The sequence below is a fragment of the Xenia sp. Carnegie-2017 genome, unplaced genomic scaffold (genome assembly GCF_021976095.1).
Source record: "Xenia sp. Carnegie-2017 unplaced genomic scaffold, XeniaSp_v1 HiC_scaffold_25, whole genome shotgun sequence".
NCBI lineage: Eukaryota > Metazoa > Cnidaria > Anthozoa > Malacalcyonacea > Xeniidae > Xenia > Xenia sp. Carnegie-2017.
The window spans coordinates 50,723-56,607 of record NW_025813488.1 but is presented as its reverse complement, the minus strand read 5'-3'; the positions used below and the strand labels follow the sequence as shown (position 1 = coordinate 56,607).

Below are 5,885 nucleotides of genomic sequence, written 5' to 3'. Positions count from 1 at the left end.
GTAGAAGCTGGGTGCGATATAGTATGCAGTGGCTTAGGGGCCCTCACTTCGGTGGCGACCGCACTCTCCCTGCGTACCCTGAGCAAAGCCTATCGCAGGTGATCTCAGGGTCTGATGGGCGGAAGCTTGCTATTGGCATCTCCCAAGTGGAGGGGCCGAAATCTCCTACCGAAACGTTAACATGCGGCGTTCTAGTGCCTTGCGCTTAAGAAGGTATCGGGAAGCATGGACCGAAAACGGAGTTTTTTGCTTTCGAATTTTATCTTTTTGTTTTCTTCTCATAAAACAAACCAAGCAATGTTTCAATTAACTTCTTATGACCCTGTCTGACACTTATAAATAAAGACAACCTTAAACATGTTTTATACCAATTTTATCGGTTTATATCTTTCTGATTTAACTCTCCTATTTACTGTTTCTCATGTATCACGAGCAAACCATCCATATGTTTCATGGAAAACAAACAAGGATTATGTGGTTCCCTTAGTTAACATGCGACGCTCTAGTGATCAACTATCTCGGGGTATCGGGAGGCATGGACCGAAAACGGGATTCTTTGGTTTTCAAAATTTGTCTTTTTCTTTACAAGAATTCTTCTCATAAAAGAAACCCAGAACGTCCAAGAATACTTCAAAAGTTCAAACAGCTTCTGCCTTTTTGAATTATAATTGATATAATGACCTCAGGTCTGATGAGCGGAAGATTGCTATTGGCATCTCCCAAGTAGGATAGCGTGGAGGGGCCGAAATCTCCTACCGAAACGTTAACATGCGGCGTTCTAGTGCCTTACATATAAGAAGAAACATATTTCGGGAAACATGGCCCGAAAACGGGTTTTTTGCTTTCGAATTTTATCTTTTTGTTTATCTCATAAAACAAACTAGAACATCCAAGGATACTACAAACGTTCAAATAACTTCTGCCTGCTTAATTTATAACAAAGCAAACTCTTTTGTAACAATGTAACTTTCTCATAGCTCTCTCGTGATGTGCAAGAGCCTCCTTATTCAATATAATTCTCTCATCATGAACGAAAGCATCCATGGGCTTTAAGGAAAAAAGGGGTTATCTACTTTTTTATAATAGTTTCTTCAAAGATAACATTTAATGAGCCATGAACCTCGCTTTCAAACCTTGTGTTATAAAATTGTGATACATTTTTCACAGTAAATTTCATTTTATTTAACAATATTTTCATGATTCAATCTAGAAAGTAACTTCACTTCTCGAATAATTTTGCGATTAAACAGTACACTTTTTGGCTTCAAAGGACTTCTTTTGATCGCACAGAGACAGACGTCCAATTTATTACGTAAATGCATGTTATATGCATTTCGTTGTATTAAACCACCATACCAAAAAATATCCAGATTTGATTTTAGCTGCATCGAGCGAAGAAAATTGAAGAACTTTTTTCACATTTTTTTATGTTATTTATGATTCGATGTATCACGAGATTCCAGATGGGATTCATGACTGCCTTAGAATACAATTAACACGCACTCTTAATAAGACAATGTTTTATGTTATCATTTAGCGTCATCGTAATTTCATACATTTAAATTTATAGCTATAGTTCAAAATTCCATATTTAGGTATATAACTTGTGAAAGCCAGTTCAGAGAGATTTTATGCATCAGTAATAATAATAGTGATTAGTGATTATAAGACAGCGAAAGCAACATTTAATAAAAAATAACAGTTCAAAAATTTGTATGACTTGCTTTTTTGTGGTTTATCCAGCTGGAATCCGTTCTGAATATCTTAAGTCACGCCGTAAAGGCCCGTAACAATCCTTACATAAAATGCATTAGCATGACAACTTGTCAGTATTCAAGCTCTCCTTCGATTGTTACAGTACTACAAATGAATTTTTTAGTGAAATTGCTGACATAAAAACTGGTCGGCATTCTTGATATTGGCCATGTATGGAACCATTAATTTTCACACAGCAGGACAGCTTAAAATGTGGTGTAATCAATTGCCTGGTAAGTGAGCACTCCCACAGACATTTAACAATTTATTCTATTAATTTACCCATTGGTCATTTCTTGTAGTTATTGCATTAGATTTCTGCACAATGCAAATCATGTCCACAAATCACAATGTATATAAATATATAAAAATATTTGTTGCTGGTTATTTATGTAGGTTAATTTTGCAGCGAACATCTGCTCAAAACAGCTGTGTAAAATAGTTCTCTTTGAGCTGTCAAAAATAACATACGCTTTAAATAATCTTCCTGTCCAATACACCCTTCCATTACATTGTACATATACATATTACATATTTTATATACATATTTTATATAAAATGCTTCCTTTAGTCATAGTTAACGCCTAATGTCTTACATTATAAATATTGCTACTAACGTTAATAAAGTCAGTCTTGAACTGGAATTGTTTCTGTTATTGTCTCGGTATTCTACAATTTGAACAATTTCTTTTCCACAGTTTCCAAGGTGTATTTGTGAAAATTCAAGATTAAACAGAAATTTTAAAATGGAATTAGAGAAAGAGAAATTAATATCACCCATATTCAGCTCTTGCTATGATGACAATCATGAGTATGTTTTAACCAGTCTTTAACGCATTATATAGTGCATGAGAAACTTAAATTCATTTTAAATTCCTTTGTTTGTTTTGCTGTAGAGGAAATACTAGTGTTTCCAAAATATGCAAAGACAATGATGGTGAAGATTGGCTTGGATGCAACAAATGCTTTCAGTTTTTTCATTACAGGTGTTTAAATTTGGACTTTTCTGCTGCCCTTGCCAACTATTTTGTTTGTCCATGTCAAAACTCTTGGCACAATATCACACAAATGTCTACATTTACCATCTCAACATTAAATAAATTTCCAAGGAAACAGGCAAACAGTCATAAGTGCTTCAATGATTGTGTTGTATTTAGAAGAAGTAAACTTGAATGGGTAGCACTTAAAGCTTAGCACAACTTGGTCATAATGCCTATCCATTTCCTGTATTCTGCTTGCAAACATCTTTCATTATACACTCTCAAAGCATGGTTGTAGTTTCTTAATTCAGATGCTTAACTTAAAAGTCAAAAATTGATTACAGTCAAAATAGAAAAAAGTTAATATAATAAAAATAAATAAGAAAAGAAGGAGAATACATACCTGCTTTTGACGACAAACTCAAACAACACGTACATCGTTTTTTGTTGACTCTCTAGTTTCTACATAATGTTTCAAATATCAAAGGGATATATGTAACTACCGTGAAATTGGCACCACATTGGGCACCACATTCAACACAACATTCATCACAACATTCATCACCACATTCAACTAAAATTTATCATTCAAAATGATGAATCAAAAAATCGTCTTTAAAACACGTTTTCCATCAAATACAAAAGTAAAAAATAATTCTTAACTGTTTATTACTATTTTACAGTCCTTAAACATCACAAAAAATGTATAAAAGTCAAGAAATTGAAGAAAACACTAAGATTTATATTACAGTGTACTTTCCATTTCTCTTAAATAGCCTATAATTTAAAAACTACACGGTAGAATTTTTTTAACTTGGCCAGAATATAGATAATTATATTGTCTAAAATATATCCAAAATCTGGAGGTGGCACAAAAAAATAAATGATAGAAAATCATCGACAAAGTCGGATGACACGAATGCGCGTAATATAATCTTATATATTTAAGTTAAGAATTCCGGTTCTTTAACAAACAAAGCCTTATAAATAGAAAACTACACGGTAGAATTTTTAAACTTGGCCATATTGTAGATATTCTTATTGTCTATGACATATCCAAAATCTGAGGTGGCACAAAAAATAAATGATAGAAAATCATCGACAAAGTCGGATGACACGAATGCATGTAATATGATCTTATATAATTACGTTTAGAATTCCGGTTATAAAACAAACAAAGGCCTATAAATAAAAAACTACACGGTAGAATTTTTTTAAACTTGGCCAGAATATAGATATTTATATTGTCTAAAATATATCCAAAATCTGAGGTGGCACAAAAATAAATGATAGAAAATCATCGATAAAGTCGGATGACACGAATGCGCGTAATATAATCTTATATATTTAAGTTAAGAATTCCGGTTCTTTAACAAACAAAGCCTTATAAATAAAAAACTACACGGTAGAAATTTTTTAAACTTGGCCATATTGTAGATATTCTTATTGTCTATAATATATCCAAAATCTGGAGGTGGCACAAAATAAAAGAAATAATATTCCTTGAGAATGTACTCTGGTATAAACCGTGAAGTTGGCACCACATTCGACAAACAGCTCTATAGCTAAAAAACTACACGGTAGAATTTTTTTAAACTTGGCCGTAATGTAGATATTCTTATTGTTTATAACATATCCAAAATCTGGAGGTGGCACAAAAAAATAAGTTGTAGAAAATCATCGACAAAGTCGGATGACACGAATGCGCGTAATATAAAATTTAATAATTAACTTCCTATGTCCAGGTAACTTTGCAAACAAAGGCCTATAAATAAAAAACTACACGGTAGAATTTTTTTAAACTTGGCCATATTGTAGATATTTTATTGTCTATAACATATCCAAAATCTGGAGAGTGCACAAAAATAAGTTGTAGAAAATCATCGGCAAAGTCGGATGACACGAATACGCGTAATATAATATTATATAATTAACTTCCTATATCAAGGTATCTTTGCAAACAAAGGCCTGTAAATAAAAAACTACGCGGTAGAATTTTTTTAAACTTGGCCATATTGTAGATATTTTTATTGTCTATAACATATCCAAAATCTGGAGAGTGCACAAAATATAAAGGAATAGTATTCCTTGAGAATAAACCGTGAAGTTGGCACCACATTCGACAAACAGCTCTATAGCTAAAAACTACACGGTAGAATTTTTTAAACTCAAATGTATTATAGAATTTTATATTGTCTAAAATATATCCAAAATTTGGAAAGTGCACAAAATCTAAATGATAGAAAAACATCGGCAAAGTTGGATGACTCAAATGCGTAATATAATATTGCATAAATAAGTTAAGAATTCCGGTTCTTTAACAAACAAAGACCTATAAATAAAAACTACACGGTAGAATTTTTTAAACTTGGCCATATTGTAGATATTTTTATTGTCTATAACATATCAAAATCTGGAGAGTGCACAAAAATAAGTTGTAGAAAATCATCGGCAAAGTCGGACACGAATGCGCGTAATATAATATTTAATAATTAACTTCCTATGTCCAGGTAACTTTGCAAACAAAGGCCTATAAATAAAAAACTACACAGTAGAATTTTTTTAAACTTGGCCATATTGTAGATATTTTTATTGTCTATAACATATCCAAAATCTGGAGAGTGCACCAAAAAATAAGTTTTAGAAAATCATCGGCAAAGTCGGATGACACGAATACGCGTAATATAATATTATATAATTAACTTCCTATATCCATGTAATTTTTCAAACAAAGGCCTATAAATAAAAAACTACACGGTAGAATTTTTTCAAACTTGGCCAAAATATAGATAATTATATTGTCTAAAATATATCCAAAATCTGGAGGTGGCACAAAAAAATAAATGATAGAAAATCATCGACAAAGTCGGATGACACGAATGCGCTTAATATAATCTTATATAATTAACTTCCTATATCCATGTAATTTTTAAACAAAGGCCTATAAATAAAAAACTACGCGGTAGAATTTTTTTAAACTTGGCCAGAATATAGATAATTATATTGTCTAAAATATATCCAAAATCTGGAGGTGGCACAAAAAAATAAGTTGTAGAAAATCATCGACAAAGTCGGATGACACGAATGCGCGTAATATAAAATTTAATAATTAACTTCCTATGTCCAGGTAACTTTGCAAACAAAGGCCTA

The 5,885-nt window shown here is 32.0% G+C and overlaps 1 long non-coding RNA gene across 1 annotated transcript; it reads right to left on the bottom strand.

Moving 5' to 3' along the window:
* Positions 1-2,636: 2,636 nt before the first annotated feature.
* Positions 2,637-3,223, bottom strand: LOC124452545. The gene is made up of 2 exons (XR_006950798.1): positions 3,139-3,223; positions 2,637-3,054 (listed from the first exon to the last, which is right to left on the bottom strand). It is a non-coding gene; the product is annotated as an uncharacterized LOC124452545 (long non-coding RNA).
* Positions 3,224-5,885: the final 2,662 nt, after the last annotated feature.